Genomic DNA, 21,309 nt, shown 5'->3' on the forward strand with positions numbered 1-21,309 from the left:
AGGCAGAACAAGAAGCAATGGATGGAAACTACGATAATCAAGGAGAGAAGCAACCTAGAACTAAGAAAAAAATTTCCTGATAGAACAATTAATTAGTGGAACAACTTGCCTCCAGAAGTTATAAATGCTCCAAGACCTCTCCAAGGTTTTAAGAAGAGGTTGGACAACCATTTGTCTGAAGTGTTATAGGGTTTCCTTCTTGAGCAGAGGGTTGGACTAGAAGACCCCCAAGGTCCCTTCCAACTCTGTTATTCTGTTAAGATGGAACTGACGATCAGCAATATCAAGAGCAGGGGTCTTCAAACTTGGCAGCTTTATTAAGACTTGTGAACTTCAACTCCCAGAATTCCTCCTCCAGTCATGTTAGCTCAGGAATTCTGGGAGTTGAAGTCCACAAGTCTTAAATTCCCCATTCCTCTTCTAAAAGTTAAATTCCCCATTCCTCTTCTATAAATTAAGTTCTCTTTGCCCTTCTTTCTGTGCGTATTCAGGGATTCATTTGGTATAGCCACATCTTATGTTCAGTTTCCACTACTATCCTTTCCCCCCATCAACTGCAAATGATTAAAACTTGCAACTAGAATTATGTAAGTTCCACTTCTCAGAGCTCTGAAAACAGAGGCCCACATTGTTCTGAATATAAGGTTTGTAGTTTGTACATTCTTGGCATTGAGCTTTCTCTTCTCTTCTCTTCAATAAAAACATTTTGTTTTACATCATACATACCAGTAGCTGCTTTCTGAGAAGTTGATGGAGCAGAAGGCTTTTTCCTTTTCCACACAACTATTCAATTGTGGAGCTCCAACTTTGCTCTCATCTCAAAAACAGAACTGACAACACTCATAACCCTTCCCTTCTCTTAAACACACAAACTGAGGGCAAAAATGAATGATGGAGGCCCCAGTCTAAGCCAATGTTCTACTTTCCCATACATCAGCTCAGCAAATTCTCCCTCCTAGTAAAACTGCCTTGGCTAACAAAAGTCTGCTAGCAAAGCAACTTTCTGATGTTTCAGCTGCTTGCTCCAAAGAGTCGATAGCTTCATTTCCCACTCCCAACACAGACACACAGTTGTTTCCCAGAAACAGTAATTTTACTGACTGCCGATCATCGCTTTCAAGAACATACCAATTAAGCTTTAAAGGGACTTGACTCAGGAGTTGTATTTCAAGCAGTTCTGCTGTTACATCTGTTGGAAAGAAATTGGCTAGAACCATCCAGCTACATTACTAGCCCAGCTCTCAGAATCTCTCTTGTTATATACTGTAGTTTAGCTAAAGGGTACCATAGGCACAGAGATAGAAGAAGCATGCAGCCAAATAACAGCTCTTGATTACTCCTGCATCCTTCAAGATTGATGTGCAATCCCCAGGACAAGACAAAAGCCCCCAACAGCCAAGCTGCTTTGAACTAATTAAGAACATGGGAAATTCTCCCTCCCAGGGAAATGGATGGTTATAACAGATATGAAATATAAAGAAACAAACAAACACTGTGTGTAATTGTCGATCTGCGAAATATTGTGAACAGAGATTGGCAGTTACTATTTCAGATTTTTTTTATGGGGACTTTTGCAGCCTTACCTAGAGGTGCCAGAAACTAACCAAGTCCTTCACAATTAAGAACTGCCATGGTGCATTGGTTAGAATGCAGTGCTGCAGGCTACTTCTGCCAATTGCCAGCTGCCAGCAGTTTGGCGGTTCAATTCCCACTGGCTCAAGGTTGAGTCAGCCTTCCATCCTTCCAAGGTCGGTAAAATGAGGACCCAGATGTTGGGGGCAATATGTTGATTCTGTAAACAGCTTAGAGAGGGCTGTGAAGCGGTATGTAGGTGCTATTGCTTTTAAAGTTGTTTTCCTTTAACTCCAGCTCCGAAGGATCCTTGCTACTCTCTCATCATCAGTAAGGAGTGGGGTTTACTCTCAGTTTACATTCTAGTGACTTGCTCTATCAGTGTTGGTGAGAACGGTCTTGAAGATTCTTTGGTTGGGCTATTTACTGTTAGCAAACCCTGCTCCTTACTAGCACTGATGATGTTACCTCGTTTGGTAATGAAACGTCTGCAATGAAACAACCAAGTTCAGAGAGCACCAAGGACGCCTGATTTCTACCCTGAGTTACAAATATTTTCCTAAGTCCAGCTCTGACTGGCATTGCCAGAGCCAGATGCTAAAGAGGAATGTAGCAGAACAACCAGGAGTTAAAACTTACAACTTAACAAAACTTAAAACTTACAATCAATCACTTCACAGAGTCATAATCAAAATCTTGTCCTCCTCCCTCTACCTTTATATAATATTGTTACTTCTTAGTTTCATCTCATGTCAGTCTTGCTTGCTATTCTGTGATTACATTCACAATTAAGTAATGCCAGGATTGGATGCCTAATTCAATCTCTTCAACTGGGATATCCAGCCTGTGGGAATAGTGCCCACCATTGTTGGTCAGCACATGTTCATTTCGTCCATACTGGTGGGATTTGGTCCACTTCACTGTAAAGTTAAACTGTCATTCTCCTTAGAACAGAGTTCCTCAACCTTAAGATGTGTGGACTTCAAAGTTGGATGTGGGATCTTGGGAATCCACACATCTTAAGGTTGTCAAAGTTAACAAATACTACTTAGAAGTTATGGCATCTCTAGAAAAGAGGCATGTGGATAAATCTGCAGAAACTGCCCTTTGCATCCTTTGACAAGATGTGGGCAATGCCTACTGTGGTTCATCTGATGCACATCTTTCCCCATTGGGCAAGCTTACTAGCTAACAAACAAGACAGACACAGACGTCAATGGATAGTTAGATTGCTACCAGCCTGCCTTCCATTGAGGACCTGTACACTGCATGAGACAGAAAGAGGGCTGTGAAAATATCTACAGACCCCCCCACGTGCTGGACAAACACTGCTTCAACTTCTTCTCTCGAGACAATGCTATAGGGCATTGCATAACAAAACAACCAGAAACAAGGACAGTTTTCCCCCCATGCTAACACTGTTAAACAATTAATTTCAACAACACTGTCCAATAGGGCTGTATTACTATTATTCTCCTTATCCTTCCCTATTATCCATTTCCTTATCTTCTTATGACTATAACTTTGTTGCTTGTATCTTATGATTTATATTGTTTTATTTAGTATTGTAGCATGATTTATGTTGATTGCTTATTTAGTATCCTATGACTATCACTTATGATGATGAATATATTTTATTATGATCATGATTTATCACTTGTTGCTTGTATGTACGCTGAGAGCTTATGCACCAGAGACAAATTCCTTGTGTGTCCAACCACATTTGGCCAATAAAGAATTCTACTCTACTCTATAAATCCATAGGACTTGACCTATTCAAGCAACTTTTGACAATCTGACTGGGTCCACCCTCATTCCCCCCCCCCCCTGCTCCCTTTTCCTTCTCATCCTCCCCGGTTTTATACATTTGGAGAGCTTGCATAAGGCTACATTTTCTCTTCACTTCTAACTCAGCCTCTTCTCCCCAGTAACCTCAGCTCCTTGCATCATCTCTCCCTGCATCTCTTCCCAAATCAAAAGTGGCAGCTGTGATTTATAGGCTACCATGCTGAGAGGCTTCTCAATTTCTATTTATTTGGAAAGCAAGGCTGGGAAGAGAAAGCCAGAGGATTCCAAAGTCCTGCATAGAGGGTTAAGAGGGGGAGAAGGGGAACAAGAGGCCACAGGACAAGTCTGAGCAAAGGGAAGTGAGTGAGACCAAGGCCTCCCTGTGCATGTGAGGGATTGCGGAGGTGATAAATGGATCCCAGACTGTTGCTTCCAGCGAGGTCTTGACCTGTTGCTGCTAGCAGTTTGGAGGAGACGTTGGGTGTTTTCTTGTCTCAGCCTCATACCAATGCAATGCTGTTCAAATCAGCTAGAGAGAGGAAACAAAGCTACCTTTTTGTAAAAGCATGAAATATTTGCTATCTCACTTTCGACATACACAATACATGTCCATTCATAAGTTTATCGTTAAATCATATAAATGTTCTCACTTTTTCTGAGGCTGATCAACCACCCTTGTCCTCATGATAACAGCCCCCAGTTTTTGTCTAGCAAAGTACATTTTTGTCTAGCAAAGTACCTTTTCTGTTTTCATAAACCCTTATTCACCATAACAGAGTCATCGACAGAAGCATCCTGGCTAGCCTAACTTAAATAAATGCCAGATTAAGCCCCTTCTAGTTTAACACTAAAAAAAAAAAAAGGACATGGAGGCAGTGTTAGGCAAGTCACGTGCAAAGTTTTCTCCACAGCCTTTTCTGGTTCAGACCACACTTACTACTCACTACTCACAGTGTGGTTGGGTGAGAATCCAGAAGTATACAGTGGCATAATGGTAGCAGTGTTGGTAGCTCCCAGTAATTCAAGTTGAAACAGTTTATGTCCAGGATGTGATATTTACAGACCCCTCACATCTCGGACATAGACATAAACTGTTTCAACTCCTAACCTCAAAACGATGCTATAGAGCACTGCACAACAGAACAACTAGACACAATGACAGCTTTTCCCCCATGCCATCACTCTGCTAAACAACGAATTCCCACAACACTGTCAAATTATTTATAAAGTCTGCCCTACTATTACTATTAATCTGCCCATCACTCCTTATCACCCATCCCCTCCCACTTGTGACTGTATGACTGTAACATTGTCGCTTGTATCCTTACGATTTATATTGACTGTTTCCTAGTAAGATTTGATTGCTTATTGTACCCTATGACTATCATTAAGTGTTGTACCTTATGATTCTTGACTCTTGACAAATGTATCTTTTCTTTTATGTATACTGAGAGCATTTGCACCAAGACAAATTCCTTGTGTGTCCAATCACACTTGGCCAATAAAAAATTCTATTCTAATTCAACTCTCTCAACTATTATATAAAATTTCCTTTTCTTAGGGGAACTTTCTTAACAGTGAACACAATTAACTGGTGGAACAGCTTGCCTTCAGAAGCTGTGGATGTTCCATCATTGGAGGCTTTCAAGAAGGGACTGGACAGCCACCCACCTGAAATGGTATAGGTTCTCCTATTTGAGAAGGGGGTTGGGACTAGAAGATCTTCAAGATCCCTTCCAACTCTGTTGTTTTGTTCTGTTCTGTTCTGTATATAAAGAGACGCATGCAGAAAAAATGTTAAATTTGAAAACTTCTGCCCAGTATTCACCATTCCTCTTTTCTACCAGGGTTTCTCATGTGATCTTTCTTCTTACTGTTCCCATATTGTGCATTCCATGGATATTATATGTAGGTTTATTTGGAAGCTGCATTGGGTATGGCTCCAGAAGGAGACCTGTGCCTCCTGCCTAAACTAACATTTAATGATATTTCTAATTACATTAGGAATTGTAATTAGGACCATTGCTCCCATCTGTCATTTTTAAAACCAGCAATCCTCATCCAGGAATCTTACTTTGTTCCTCTCCCAAAATTACAATTACATTGCCCATCATCCACAGCATTGGCTCATGATAGCTCATGGGGGGGGGGAGGCATCTCTCTTACCTCTTGAGCTACTATCAATTCAAATAGGACGGACCCATTTCTATCCAGTACATAAAATATGTCTGACAACATGACCCACATAGGAGATACTTAGGTACTACTAAACTTTAGCCTATTATTTCCTCTGCCTTGCCAGGATGAGCAAATGAGAAGTGACTGAATTAATGATAAGGAAAGAATGAGTGATAGAAAGTCTGAAGGAAGTTAAAGACAGTTACTACTGGGAACATTCCATTGAAGTACCTGAGAATTAAAAAGAAGGGAAATGGGCAGGAAAATCCTCTAAGGGGCCCATCATTACCAGAACAAATGGCAATGTCTTATTCACCATTAAACAAGGAGACATTACCTCTGAAAGCACAAATCAGCATTTGCTACAGTTAAAAGAACTGAGGAATTTCCACTTGGGAATGAAAACACAGATACAATTAATGGAATTTGACAGCAGTTTCTCATTATAACTGGAGAGAGTCTTTGGGGACTTGCCATAAGAATCAAGACGCTGATTTCATATACAGGAAGTATCAGTACTGTATCACCCAATCTCCTTTCCAGTTCCTCTCAATCCCATTGAGATGTTCAGAACATGTTTATATAATTCTGTTGCAGTTTATTAAACGCACAGGATAAATAAAACTATAGGGAGCATTATTTGGGTCTGTCTATCTTTTTATCTATCCATCCAACTGATTCATAAAGCCACCTAATTTACAAAACAGTTCTGAGCAACTTAGTTTTCCGAAAAACAACAGCAACAAAAACCAAGGAAGCAAACAACATAATAAACAGTTGGAACAGAAAAAAAAATCCAGAATAATTTAATAATAAAGTAACTGGGGCCATTGGACATATATCTCATTTAGGATCTTTCATTCTGGCTGGGCTTATCTCATATCATGGCCCAATATCTGGTTTTCAGTGCTTTTCAGAGGGCCGATAAAGTGTATCTTCTACATCCTGCCAGTTGTAAGTGTGAAAAGTGGTCATGTCACTTTTTTCTGTACCACTGTAACTTCAAACGGTCACTAAATGAGGGCTACTTATACTTTTAAGGGATGCTGGCAGTTATAGACCAGCCATATCTAGATATATAGTTGGAGGGATTTATTCTATGATCCAAAATCTATGGATGACATGATTACTCTTCCAAGACAGAGGGTAACAGGAAGGTATGTTACACTAAAGTTTATGATGGTATAATGCACCTGCCATCCTTGTGGACAATAGGTAACTTTTATAAGCAATTTATAAAATAGCTAAAAAGAGCACTATAAGCCATTATAGTTTTGATGGCTGAAAATCTATATGTATGAATAGATGTTTCTTTGTTGACTCGGGAGTCTGACACACTCATAAACAAGGTGGGGGACGGGGGAGACATTCATTGCAAACTCATTCATCCTTCCAGCCTATTTCATTCATTTTTGGATGAATGTCATGCCTCTGGTCAACAGAGAGCCAACAGGGAGTGGGAGTGTGGCTCCAGAGGTGGTGGAGGAGGCTGGGGAAGAGCAGAGTCCGGCTAAGCAGTCAGAGGAGGATCCAGGCCCATCCCCTATCCATCCTAGGGCACGCAGGGAGGAGAGGATCAGGGAAAAGCGAGGTCTACTCAAAAGGAAATTACCATGATCCTCCTCGTGGCTTGCAGGTGGGAGCTATGTATATAAGTTTTTCAGCTACGTAGTTAGAATTGCTGGAGTCAGTTAGTGTTTACCTTGAAAGAGGTTTATCTTCGTTGGCGTTCTTCCCATGGACTTTTCTCCTGGAGTTATTTTCCTGGAGTTTATGATTAGTTACCTCGGCTTGCTTCGGAACTCTCATCAATGCGGTTTGTTTTGGTTTTCTGTTTGCCTCATTATTTACTTTTGTGACTTTAAACTGTGCCTAATAAAACAGTGAAGTTAAGTTGAAGGTGTTAGTGATTGGGGACAAACCCCCAAGCAGAGTGCACAGCAGCAGTCAAGCCAGGCAGCCAAATGAGAGAGAGGCTGGGCCCAAGAGTATACACACACTGGAGACAAAAACACTGTTTGTAGTTTTAAATAGTTATTTAATTCATTCAGAGTTTAAGCATTGTCAATTCAGTCCATATGTCATTATCCAATATATCCATCCAGTAACCTAGTCCAGTAACTAGTCAGTACAATGTCCTTATCTTCTCCTTCCGATACCTTTCTCTCGAAGACAACGCTGAGTATGCACAGGATATCAGCTCACCAAGTAAACAGTCCTTTTGTTCAGCACAGTAGCCAACAAGCATTAACAAGCAGACGTCTCAAACAGGAGTAAACAGCAGGCAGCAGAGATCAGAGAAACCAGGGACCAGGAGCTAGGCCAGTAACCAGGAGACCAGTTACGTTTCTCTTTACTGCCTTTTTATTGCAACTTGCAACCGCACCCTTAATTATCTAATTACATTGCAGTTTGGTGCTTAAAGCTACAAACACTTAAACCTAGGTTTATATATTTAGTCACCCAAACCTAGTTGGTGTATCCATATACCCAACAGAAGGCCTTACTGGACTTTAATATATGTTTTGGGTTTGGGTTATTTTGAGAGACTACGGGTCATCACAATGAATGAATACACACTCCATGCAAAACCAGGCTGGTGTGAATCAAAGGAAATATTTACTCAGTGATAAAAAGGCAGATCGCTGAATTAACTGAGAATGGCATAGTGAGAGTTGTTCTCGATGAAAGTAGTAGCCCTTTCCCGGTATATTTTAATCATTGAGGTGTCACACTCAAAACAGTAAAAGGGGGGAAACCTATACTTTTTTTTTTTAGTGTTAAAATTTGTATTAATCTAGAATTTATAAAAAGAATGTGTAATGAAAAGGGAATATGACAGACTAAAGAACCGACTAAATTAATAAGTTAATATAGACTACTAAAAGCAAGGAGAGACATTGGTAACTTTTTTTATTATTATCATTATTATTATTATTATTATTATGCAAACACATATTGTTTATCTTTATTTTTAAAATAAATATTAAAGGATTATATTTGAAATAATTGAAATGAAACAAAAAGATGTTTCGACTGAGATTAATGAAAGAGGCTAGAATTAATGTGTTTGTTTCTCTCCTTACTGAAAATTTGGAATGGAAAAGGTAATAATAGAATTAAGTATGCATATATCAATGTATAATTGCTGTCATATTTGTATGTAAAGGTGATGACCCAGAAACATGTCCACTAAAAAGAGATTTTGTTTTTAACGTGAAAAACTGAATAAAGTTTGTTAAAAAGAAAAAAGAAAGAAAGAGAGTGGTAGGCCTTTCCCCACTTGTACCCAGCCATGATGGAAAGTTAGCCTGGCCTCTTTTGCTTGTTGTTATATCCTTTCAACCTGTCTTAGCTCAGGGAAACAAGTTCTCCTTATGCAGGATTAAAGTGATGTTTTTCCTGCCCTGCCTACCCCACCTCTTATTTTGGTACCATCTAAAGGAAGACTGTCCTGCTTTACCTTGCACTACCTTGAGGGAAGTCAGGGGACTATAGCGATTGGGATCAGAGACAATAAATGTGGGATAGGAGGAATCAACAATGGGAAGTTTCATCTGACAGAGCAGGGGTCTCCAAACTTAGCAACTTTAAGAGTTGTGGACTTCAACTCCCAGAATTCTCTAGCCAGCATAGCTGGCTGGAGAATTCTGGGAGTTGAAGTCCACAGGTCTTAAAGTTGCCAAGTTTGGGGACTCCTGTGAGAGAGTTTTCTTCTGAGTAGGAGATGGGCGGATGGAACTTTAACTCAGTGGTGGAGAAAGGCTCTACTTTCACCCTGCTCCTTTTTTTTTTTTTAACATTTGTAAAACAAATCCAGAGACATTTTGGGCATCAGCTCCCATTCGCTTCAGACAACACAGCAAAGGGAAAGGCCGGCAGGGCTTTTAACCTAAAATCAGGGGTGGGATCCTACCAGTTCGCACCTATTTTCTAGAACCGGTTATTAACATTCTAAACAGTTCAGAGAACTGGTTGTTAGAAGAAATTACTGGCCTAATCCTGTAAGGAAGGCAAGAAGGAAACATTCTGGTGTTGTTTACAGAATTACATTCTTGGCAGGACTAGACTTCCTGTCTCAGGAACCCCTCTGGAGTTTTTTTCCTCTCCTTTGCTGGTACTTTTCTTATGTGGAGTGACCATTCAAAGTTACAATGACACTGAAAAAAGTGACTTGTGACCATTTTTCACACTTACGACTGTTGCAGCATCCCCACAGTCACGAGAAGCCAGGCAAGGAGAAGCGCCCCTTGATGTGAGTGATGTCGAGTTGGCCATGCCCACCCAGTCACATGACCACCAAGACACATCCACCACCTAAGCCATGCCCACAGAACCGGTTGTTAAAAATTTTGAATCCCACCCCTGACTAAAATGTATCAGGTTCTGCAACCAGAACTTATTACAACTTCTGGGACTTCATTAGTGTTGCTTTTAGAACACCAGGAGGCGATGAGGCATCTTCTCAAGATGAAGTGCAAAGGTGATTTGCAGCCACTACTAACCTCAGAGGAATGGAAATTATGCTAAGGAACCTGGTTGTGCAATGCTCACAGATCAGCGAGACGTGCTTAGATTGGAAGTTATGACTTTTGATAACAACCAAGCTGGAGAGCTTCCTAGAATTGTATTTGGGTGGTGAATTGGAATGATCGGTAGATTCTTTAGTGAGTGAAATAACCTCTGGATAACAGCTGGGATGGCTGACCAGACGGAACACCCATGCTGTGGTTTAGCCTAGACTCCTAATGGGATAAATTAAAGGCAGTGTTTCTTCTTAGGGCACTGATCCCAGATTTCTCAATCTCAATGACTCCAGGCCCTTCCTGTTGATCTTCCTGAATTAATGGAGACAAGTTAATCCCTACTTAGACAGTGAGGCTCATGTGTGGATGCCCATCCTTCCCTCTCCAATTCACTAAAGTCAGGGAAGATATGTACTGTCCATTTTTTATAGGAATAGTTGCAAATTTACAGTGAAATATGCAATGCATAGCGGGGGAAATTGTGAACAGGCAGTCTAAGGAGTGCTGTGGCCTCGGACTCCATTTTAAATACTTCATTGTCTTTAAGCTGACTGCAGCAGGTGGCAGTACCTACCTGATTTTAGTTGACCTAAAAAAGCTAAACAAGGTTGGACTTGGATAGTTTGTATGGAAGATCTCTGGGAAATTCCAGGGCTAGACACGATGAAGTCAAACAAACAACCTGGAAGAAAGCAACGGCAAATCATGTCTACATTGTTACTTTAAAAATACACAGGTGTTCAGATGATTACCAAGAGTCAAGCTTGACCTGAGGGTTCCTGTGTGTATGTGTGCCTTTGAATCATTGTTGGCCCCTGAAGACTGTGTGGATAAGTCCCTGCAGTTTCCTTGGCAATGCTTTTCAGAAGTGCTTTACCATTATCTTCTTTCTGGGGCTGAAAGAAAGTAACTGACCCAAGGTCATCCAGCTAGTTTGTACATGAGGCAGGATTTGAACTCAGCATCTCCTGGTTTCTAGCCTGATGCCTTAACAACTACCAGATCAGTTCTCTTTATCTTTACTATGCCTTTAAGTCAGATTTGGATAACTCTTCAAATTAAGGGGTCTTTCAAACAGAAGGCTAAATACTGTGTTATGGGAGCCTCTTTTTCGTTTCATTGGGAACTAGTATATAATCATTTCCCATAAATTGTCCTTCTGGTTTTATTAATATATCCAAGTAAGTATCAGCCAAAATCAGTATTTTTATTAAATGATCTCTAAATCCAACAGCCTGCAGTTTGAGCTACTCCCTTGGCTCTTATAAGCCTCCATTACAGGAAAGTACATCCTGTTATATTCATTTTAATTGATGGAAGCTTCCATCAATATCTCTATTCTCTCTAATTCCCCATATTTTGTATCCTTCCTGACATCACTGGTTAACATTCTTCCCTGAGTGACTTATCAGTACAAATTCATTTTGTGGGAATTCGTTTGCAGGGTGACCTTCCGCATAAAATGGATGTTAGTGTTAGATCCTCTGTTTACAGGAATCAGTGCTTAATTCAATCTTTCAAGGAAGCCCCTATCTTCCTACTCCATTTACAGAGTTTGTGTGAATGGAGCAAACTGGCCAAAGAACTCTTTCTTCAGTCCCTGGATCAGAGGTGGTATTCAGCAGGTTCTGACCAGTTCTGAAGAACCGGTAGCAGAAAATTTTGAGTAGTTCAAAGAAATGGCAAATGCCACCTCTGACTGGCCCCGCCCCCATCTATTCTCTGCCACCTGAGTCCCAGCTGATCGGCTGGGTCTTCTTTTGTTGCCCTGCACAGGAGAAAGGAGCCAGAAACCAGGTTAGTGGGCTGGGGAGGGAATGGGATTTTCCAGTAACTTTCCCCCAGGAGTGGGGAGGGAATGGGGATTTTGCAGTATCCTTCCCCTGCCATACCCACCAAGCCATGCCATGCCATGCCATGCCCACCAAGCCACGCCCACAGAACCTGTAGTAAAATTTTTTGAATCCCACCACTGCCCTGGATAACAAGCAACACCATCGGTGGCCAGTTGGAGAGCACAAGTATCTCTAGATGAATGTCACCCCCACAAGGTAGTCCAGACAAGAAACACAATCAGGTGTCTTCTGCTCTGTCTTTATTTTAAGATTACATTAACAGAATCTTGCAAGACTGTTTGTATCCCCCCCTTCTTTTATTCTCTGGTAAACTAGGGAGGGTCCCTTCTGAAACATTTTCCATGCCCTTACTCATTCTGTGGACCATCTTTTATCTGCTGGTTGTCCAGTGTGCATCTCTTTCCCCCATCTTCTAAGGTTATTCTCTATAACATTACACTGGATTGCTGAGTGAGCAGGAGAACAAATAGCCGTTACTTATTTCCAATTAAAAGGTCACTCCAAAGAACTATGCACATCTGCATCAATAATGTTCAGCCTTGGCAGAATTTATAAGTTCTTTCCCCTAACACACTACAGGTCTTTAATTTGAATAAACCTTGTTCATCATAGGCAATTTAGACCAATGCCACAGACTAGACTACAATGTTATTCTTCCTGGCTCTCAATTTCCAATAGACTGGGCATTGCTTTTCATTCAAATGTAATTTTCACATCTGTTCTGTTTCCTTTCTGCCCTTCAGTCCTTAAACTACATCCGTACTCTGTCTTGTTTTTCTGGTCTTACTTCTAGCCTCAGATAATCCCTCCCCAGAACAATTTCCTTTCCTGTCTTGCCAGGCCTTGTCAGTAATTCTATCCACCAGGGATTTTGTATCAACACTGACCACTCACACTTTTATGGGAATTGGAGCAAAGGAAAAAAGAAAGACGTTAATGGATGTTGGAGTCCATGGCTGTGCTTCTCCAACTATCCTCATAAACGAGAGCTCGTATAAACCTTATGTTCTGCTATGATCCTTAAACATTTAGAGTTTCTCATTTACTATAAACATGTTCATCTCCACTAAAACATGAATAGCATTAAATGGGATAGTTAAAATGTTTGGAGGCCTGGTGTTAGTCTACAATGGATGGTTTTCTTCCTCCCACAGTTGCATTTCATCCTGTTTGGTTCTGCCTGTGTTTTTTCTGAGCAACTTAAAAGGGAAGGCATGCAATTAATTATCTTTCCCATCCTCCTCTCCACCCAGAAAATGGGAAGAGAAAAGCTTAGTTCAGCATGAATTTGCCTCACTGTCTCTTGGCCCAATTTACCCATTAGGGTTGTTGTTGTTGCGAGGATTAACAAAAGATGCTTTCAATGGAAGCAGAACGGAACTCCTGGAGAAAAAGCGAGCTACAAATCAGATATTACTAGCCTCCCAACATTTACTCCAATTGCTGGATCAATTGTCTTCTCATAATTCTGCATAATTTCCCATTCAAGGAATGTCTGATGAATCAGACCTGACAATATCTCTGACCTTCAATCAGGGGAGGCTTTTTATTTGTCCTGAGTGTCAGTGAACTTCAAAAAATGAAGCTGAATCTTCAAGCTTTGGGGCAGTTCTCCCCACTCCCACCCCAAGTAAGTGGGAAAGCAGGAGAGTTCACCTCTGCCCTTTGCATACAGCTTGTGCATTAATGTGCTCTCCTGAGCATCTGATCAAGGTGTAATCACCAGCATGATAAATGAACTTACGGCTTTGAATTGCAGCGTCTTGCTTTGGGACCGCACATTGAAAATAATAAAACGTTTGCTACAAAAATGGAAGTCAAAAATGGAAGTCACAGTCCTACATAGGTAATGTAAATGAAGTCTATTGTCATGTTGTTTTGGTGAAAGTCATTCTTTTGATAGGGAACTCTGGTAGATTAATCTGCCCCACTTTTTCTGCCTGCAGATGCAAAATGTCCTTCTGACTATGGTATTGTGGTGAAAGATTTGGAGTAGGATCTGAGCAAACCCAGGCTCAAATGCAATATCGTTCTGCAAGACTCAGTTGGATAATGTGGGGCCAGGCATTTCACTGAGTCCAAAGGGTGTTTGTTGTCGTTGTTGTCATCAGAAAAGCAGGAGAGTATAGAGTATAGTATACAAGATACTTTTTGCTCCTAGATCTAAATCTGACAAATAAAAGCTACACTGGTTGAGTTTCATCAAATACCAAATGTGCCTCATATGGCTATCTTAACATACAGATACAGATAATCAAAGTTGGAAGGGACCTTGTAGGTTATCTAGTTCCCCACCACCCGCCCAAGCGGGAGACCCTACACCATTTCTGACAAATGGAAGTCCAATCTCTTCTTGAAAGTCTCAACTGATGGTGCTCTCACAACTTCTGAGGGCAAGCTGTTCCATTGGTTGATTGTTATCACTGTCAGAAAGTTTCTCCTTGTTTCCAGGTTGAATCTCTCCTTGTTCAGTTTCCATCCATTATTCCTTGCCTGGCCTACAGGAGCTTTAGAAAATAGCTTGACCTCTTCCTCCCTGTGGCAGCCCCTCAAATATTGGAAGACTGCTATCATGTCTCCCCTGGTCCTCCTCTTCACTAGACTCACCAAGCCCAGTTCCTGCAACCGTTCTTTGTATGTTTTAGCCTCCAGTCCCCTAATCACCCTGGTTGCTCTTCTCTGTACTTTTTCTAGAGTCTCAACATCTTTTTTATAATGTGGTGACCAAAACTGGATGCAGTACTCTAGGTGTGGTTGTACTAAGGCTTTAGAGAGTGGTATTAGTACTTCCCTTGATCTTGACTGTATCCCTCTGTTAATACAACTTAGGATTGCATTAGCTTTTTTGGCGGCGGCTGCATACCGCTGGCTCATATTTAGCTGATTGTCCAGTAAGACTCCAAGATCCCTCTCACAGTTACTGCTATTGAGCCTGGTTTCACCCAGTCTATATGTGTACTTTTGGTTTTTCTTGCCATATGATCCCACTGATCATATAGAAGGCTGTTAGCATGTTAGCTGAATGGAATAGACTTTTCCCCCAACTTTACAGAATTTTTTAAAAGTGCAACTAAGAAAAAAAGAGGAACAAACTAAAAATAAATTTGAAAATGTTCACAAGCTATGTAAAACTGAACACATATTTTCAAAGTAATATTAAATTAATTCTACATATAAAGATACTCCTATTTCATTTTTTATTAAAGTCTACTGTTAAGAATAGCCACAAACATAGCAAGCATCACAAATCAGAATAAACAAATTCACTAATATAATGTTATACCTGATTTAAGAAAGTCTAGCTTAATTGTAAACAATCAGGCAAGATTTAACATTTAAGAGCCTTATATTAAGAGAAGTTCATTTCAGCTGCAATTTCACTGAATGTGCAGAGTTACAACCTATAAATAGCTCCAGGATAAGTTCGTTCCATTATCAGAGTTGTTTTAAAATACTAAGTTATTTTGGATATTGAAAAACACCCTCATAGCTTAATTACTAAAGGACATTTTTTGACTTCAGTGATTGCTAGTTTAATTGGCAAATTACATTATGTATTTCTAGGCAAATTTCATCTTTTCTGATGTAATATATTATATTAAACCAAAATGATAACTAAAAGAAGATTAAGTAAGAAGATATAAGAAAATGCAATATAATTTCAAACAGAAAATATTATCTCAGTATATCTCTTGACATTCTTGTATTCATAGAAGAGAAAGCAAATATGGACTGGCTGAAGGATTGATGCTCCAGGCAAACCAGACCTCCAGCATTCTAGTCCTGGACTCAAGGCCTTCGTCTGGGCTCTAAGCCTTTGCTTTTCAGTGAGAAGCACTTCAATCCTTGGTATCTTGAAGTGGGGCAAGTTGGCTAGCTAAAAAAGCTCGTGGATATTAGGTAGTTGAAGGCAAAGGAGGACATGGACAATTGGAAAGGAGTACAAGTTGGGGTGGTGGTGATAAGGAGGCCACACTAATGGTTCAACTTTCTTGGCATACATGATAAAAATGAATGGAATGGAATAGGAATAGGAATAGAATTCTTTATTGGCTATGTGTGATTGGACACACAAGGAATTTGTCCACAGTGCATAAGCTGACAGTCTACATATAAACAGCAAATAATAAATTACCATAAAAAAACCAGCAGAAAAAGTACATAGGCCTATATGTATATGAAATTATTTTTTCCAGCATCAGAAAGATTGGTTTTTCAATCACAGGAATGTGCTACAGCAGTTAGAAAGCAAAAGCCTTCAGAGTGTAACTAATTAAGATTGTGTCAATTTCGGACAGGGTACTAATCAAGGTCACCCAGTAGAACTTGTTAATTTGCAGTTAGTCCTTATAGTTAGTCCACAGGGAAGCCCTGAGCAGTGGAGAACAGCTGCTCAGGAAGAGGTTCATTTGTAGATACGCCAAAAGCCAGACAAGATTTGATGTTAAGACTATGTATGCCAGATGGAGGAAATGAGGACAGAAAGGAGAAGAAGTCCTCTTTCTGCTGGTGGCCTGGAAATCTTGCGTGTGGATGAAGAGCCTTTCTGGAAAAGGGTCCACTGCAATTTACAGTTTCTTCTCACTGCTCCATTTTCTCTGTGGAAGTGTTATGCTCCCCTTCAGTCTCTGGAGTAGGATATTTGCTATTTTCTTAGGCCAAATTACAGGGAGGAAAAAACACAGAGAGATGCTGTTTGGATATGGCTTACAAGTGGAATCAGCAGTGATGTGGCAGAATTCAAAGATAACAAAGGAACAACAGATCTTAGCACGTCCTATGTGGAGACTTCCAAGATTTATTTCACACTGGATAACCATCACATCAATAAATCTGTCCAGCACAAAAAACAGATACATAATATAAACTATACAAAGAGACTGCTTCCAACCGACTGTAAGGCAAGTTTTGAGTCAGTCATATTGTTAATACCACACTTCAGTCCAAGAGCTCACAAATTCAGAATCAAGGCTCTTTTTTGTTCAAATAAAACTCCAAATCACGTAAATGTTCAAGCAGATGTACAACTATGAGTTGTGTCTTTTATCCTAGAGATTCTCTGGGAATACAAAGATATTGGGCATAAGTACAGATTTGCCTTGCAATGTACCCAAGCCTTTGAAAAAGTTAATGGAAAAAGAGATTGAAAACCCTGCCCTTGTTCATTCAGACATCCCATCCACATTATCATGAGATGACCAGTGATGGGAAGGGAGACCATGAGAAGGGGGGAAAAGGGGGAGTGGGCAGAAAAACTGGGAAATAAAAGCACCTTACACCCCATCCCAAGGCGTCTTATCCAAGATCTCTTCAACTTTCGCTCTTACACCGTTGCCTTGAAATGGCGGAAGATACAAATCTATGTCATGTTTGACTCTACAGTACAGATAAAGAGAAATATGGCCTAGAGTCAAGATCACCCTTATTTCCAGTGAAGGTTTTCCAGCTAAAGGTTCAACTACATAGAGTTGCTTTGTGATAGAGTCTCCCAAAATCCAAGCAGGCCCAATGGTTGTCAAAACAAGGACTTGGAAAGAGACCAGCCGTTCCTTCTCTGAGGCCTATTGGCCCAATATAATCAACATCAATTTTGTTTTGTTTTTTTCTCATAAAAACTAGCTGTGGTTTTTGGGTGATGGGAAAATAGCAGAATGGAGAGTTGCCCATTCCCACTCATCAGGAACCTTCTGGGACAAACACAAATCTCACTCCAGACAGTAAAGGCTTGGGGTGGGCCAGAAATCCTTGCTCAAAAAAAGCAAATCCACCCACTATTAGGTCAGCCAGGGCAGCTCTCCCAGCGGATCTTCTTCCATGGAATACTATGAGCAATATGTTGTCTGTTTTCAAATAATAGGATGTTTCATGTCTAAAAATGGATTACTCGGTATAGCATTATTAATTCTTGGCTAAAAAATATTATGGTACCTGGAGGTAGAATTGGACTGAAGATAAACTTGTAGAGTTTTATGTACCGTATTTATCGGCGTATAACACGCACTTTTTCCCCCTGAAAATAGGGGGCAAATGATGTATGCGTGTTATACGCCGATGTCCAGGAGCGGAATCCTCTTTAAGGGATCCCGTTCCCAATAGTGCCTAGCGGGCGCGCAGCGTCGTGACGTGATGTCAGCGCTGCGCCCGCCGCATATTTTTTTCCTGAAATTTCCCTCTTAAAGGGAATGCGTGTTATACGCCTGTGCGTGTTATACGCCGATAAATACGGTACTCTGCTGTTTTAAGTAGAATATACTTGTTTTGTCCATTTTCCAATATATGTATGAGTCCCCTGTTCCCAAATAATGCCATCCATGCTTGAAGTCAAGACCATCCAATTATATTCCATGTCCCAGTTAGAAAGCTGTCATTGAGATAGCCCCACTGCAGTGATTTCCTTTCATCCTCAAGATAGAAGGAAAAATGCCATTTTGACAACTGTATCCCCCCACTGTTGTTCTATGCCTCAGAAATAAGGCTCATAAAGTCGCTGCACTTTCTTCCAGATGTCAGTGATGCTCTCCAGAAAGCTGCCAGGATGGGAACAAGAGGAAAGATAACAGCAGCACTGCCATGAGAAGAACAGGAGAGAAAAGAACTCCACCCCTGCCTCTTTACTCTATCCCTCTGCTCATACACGTGGAACAGTTTCCCCACAACTACTTTTCATTTTCTATCCATATCAAATTGAAAGGAAAGGAGATACCACTAGCTTTTCTGCACCTCAATTCCTTCCAGCTGATTCTGGGCATCACTTACTATCAAACTATTTGGAGAAATTGAGTTTGCTAAGTAAGGGTCTTTCCCCAATGTAGATTCTGGAATTTTCTTGCAGCTGTGTTTTTATACCTTTTGTAATTAGTATCCATGTATGGGAAAGAGAGAGAAATGAGAAATGAAATCCTTAAGATACTGTGCTAATTTTTCTAGAATGAACAAACAAGATAAGTAAAAGTTGCTAGTGAAGTCCTGCTATCTCCTTACTGGTGGGAATACAGTGTAGGGACCAAATTTTGATTTTCCATGTGGCAAATATTCCTCTCACTATACCACAAAAAAGAAAGAAAAGAGACTGCCCTGGAGAGCCACAATACAGTAAAAATGGCTATCAACAGAGGCAAAGAGCTCAATCACCAGTTGGGAGAGAATGGTCCTTCAGCCATCCATCGGAGCTCAGCAGTTCATTGACCCTTGGAAGACAATTCTGCAAAGTGACACAGAATGCCTACATAGATTGCCTCAGAAAATTCCATTTTCCTGCTTGGTCATCTTGAACTGCCTTCCATCTGCCTCAGCAGCTGTTAGGCAACCAGATGTCAACTCAAGAAATGACATGTAAACCATCTTGGAATTGGGATCAGAAGGCTTATAGTGATGAGCACAGGGAACAACCTATGTTCAGAGCTAAAGAATAAGAATTAAATGCTGAAGAAGTACAATTTTGAGTTTCTTCTTTGTAAAAGATATTGCACATTTGTTTTACCATCTCTGAATTAGAAACTACTTTTCTAAACAATTATGATCAATTGCTTAAAAAAATAAACATGGTTAAAATGTATCTTGCCATTTAAAACCAAATGTCTTCCTTAATTTCAGAAGAATTCAACTAAGTATGGATAAAGGAAACCAGTTTCTTGCATATTGCCCACAGCTATCTTGCATACTTGTGTTTGTGTGTATATACATATACACATACATACATATGTATGTATGCATGTATACACACATACGCACATATTTAAATTAACTAGAACGGAGTCATAAAAACATTTTATTAATAATAATCAAATTCGTCCAAATGTAATGGGACATCAATGCTAAGTCTTAAAATTGTAAAAACTCAAAATTGTACTTCTTCAGTATTTAATTATTATTTATTATGATAAAGCTGCAACATATAGGAAAGTGGAAAACAAGTTACAACAGATGGTACATAATACTTCTTAGGCTTTACCAACCTTTTCCAATGTCTATTTATAAGCTTCCACGGTCCAGAGTTGACCAGCCATATTTCTACTTCATAGAATTTCTCTTTCTTCAGCCTTTTCAGCTTCTGTTCTCTATTCCTATTTCTCTTTAATTAGGTGTTCCTTCTGTGCCCTCCCCTCTCTCTCTGTTTGCTAGTAATCAGCTACAAAAATGAAGAAGGCCCCAACAGACTAGTGATTTTGATGACACACATTATTTCCGGACCAAAAAACCTCATTAAGGATATGGAATGGGAGTTGTTAAAGACTTAATGAAATGTTCCTAGAGGAGCAAGAAAATCTTATTACAAAAACTTGCTAGTCATTAAGGGTTTTTTTTTTTTTAAAAAAGCCTGAGTTAAAGGAAAAGTTAGGAAAATGTAAGAACTGAAACGTAAGCTTTTATTAACTACCTCTTGGAGTTGATATTATTTCCTATTTATAATCTCTATTGCCCCATGATCAAACACTTCCTCCAACCTTCAATATAGCAGAGGGAGGGAATGTGGTACCTAGGATCATTTTCCTGGCAGTTATTGCTCCCTTTGATCTTTTTTTTAAAAAAAACCTTTTAATTCAAAATAAATAAGTTGGCATGCAGGGAGCAAATGCAGTTACAGCAATGTGATTATACAGAAAGCAGTCTATACCCTCAGATAAAACACAGAAAGTGTTTAGGATTATCCCATACCGTTAGTGAGCGGGGCAGAGAAGATGATGGGGAACCTCATTTGCCTGCTTTTTTGGCAGATGGGTGCTTTGCAGTTGGGCACTGTCACCATGGCAACTCTTTCAGGAAGAGATCAGTCCCTTGATACCATTTTGTTAAGGTATTCATGCCATGTCCTCAACATTCAGAATGTGCTTTCTCCTTCCTATTAAGTTAGCCTATCTTCTGGATCTGTGAAACTTTCGCACCACTGTATAAATCTTGAGTGGAAACAATTCAAGCCTTCCGTAAAGATACTTCAGTTATTCCATTCTCTTAAGCAAATGGTGAACTAACATGAATAGTAGCCCCACTGATGAGTAGTGTTGCTCTTCTAGCTGCTGCTTAGATTTTACATTTTAGGGGCTGTGAGCAAGTGAATTCAGGGCAAAATATCTGGGTTAAATGTTTTCCAATTGAGTCTGGACATATAATAGCTGAATGATACCTAGCTGTGCATCTCTATTTTTTTTTAATATTTAAATCCCCATTTTGGATATTTTGGTAGACTTTCTTCCCTTGTTTCCCTTGTTGTAAGATAATTCCATTGTTGTAAGATCATTCAAATCACCAGTTCTGAAATGTGCCATATTGCTAATGGCATTTCTTCCATCTGAAAGTTCTAGTTACATTGCAATTACAACCCCCAGTAGCATGACCCCCTTGTCTTGAGATTGTAGGTACATTACTTCTAGGATGCAGCAAGTTAGAAAAAG

General features: G+C 40.0%; 1 long non-coding RNA gene across 1 annotated transcript in view; it reads right to left on the reverse strand.

The window, feature by feature from the left end:
• The window catches only part of LOC148126996 (uncharacterized), a 42,594-nt gene extending 22,434 nt beyond the window's left edge, over positions 1-20,160 (reverse strand). Inside the window, exon 1 of the long non-coding RNA XR_015741445.1 lies at positions 19,876-20,160. This is a non-coding gene — a long non-coding RNA (uncharacterized LOC148126996). The remainder of the gene's footprint in view (positions 1-19,875) is intronic.
• Positions 20,161-21,309: the final 1,149 nt, after the last annotated feature.

The sequence above is a fragment of the Pseudonaja textilis genome, chromosome 2 (genome assembly GCF_049901715.1).
Source record: "Pseudonaja textilis isolate UNSWEBS1 chromosome 2, rPseTex1.2, whole genome shotgun sequence".
Classification (NCBI taxonomy): domain Eukaryota; kingdom Metazoa; phylum Chordata; class Lepidosauria; order Squamata; family Elapidae; genus Pseudonaja; species Pseudonaja textilis.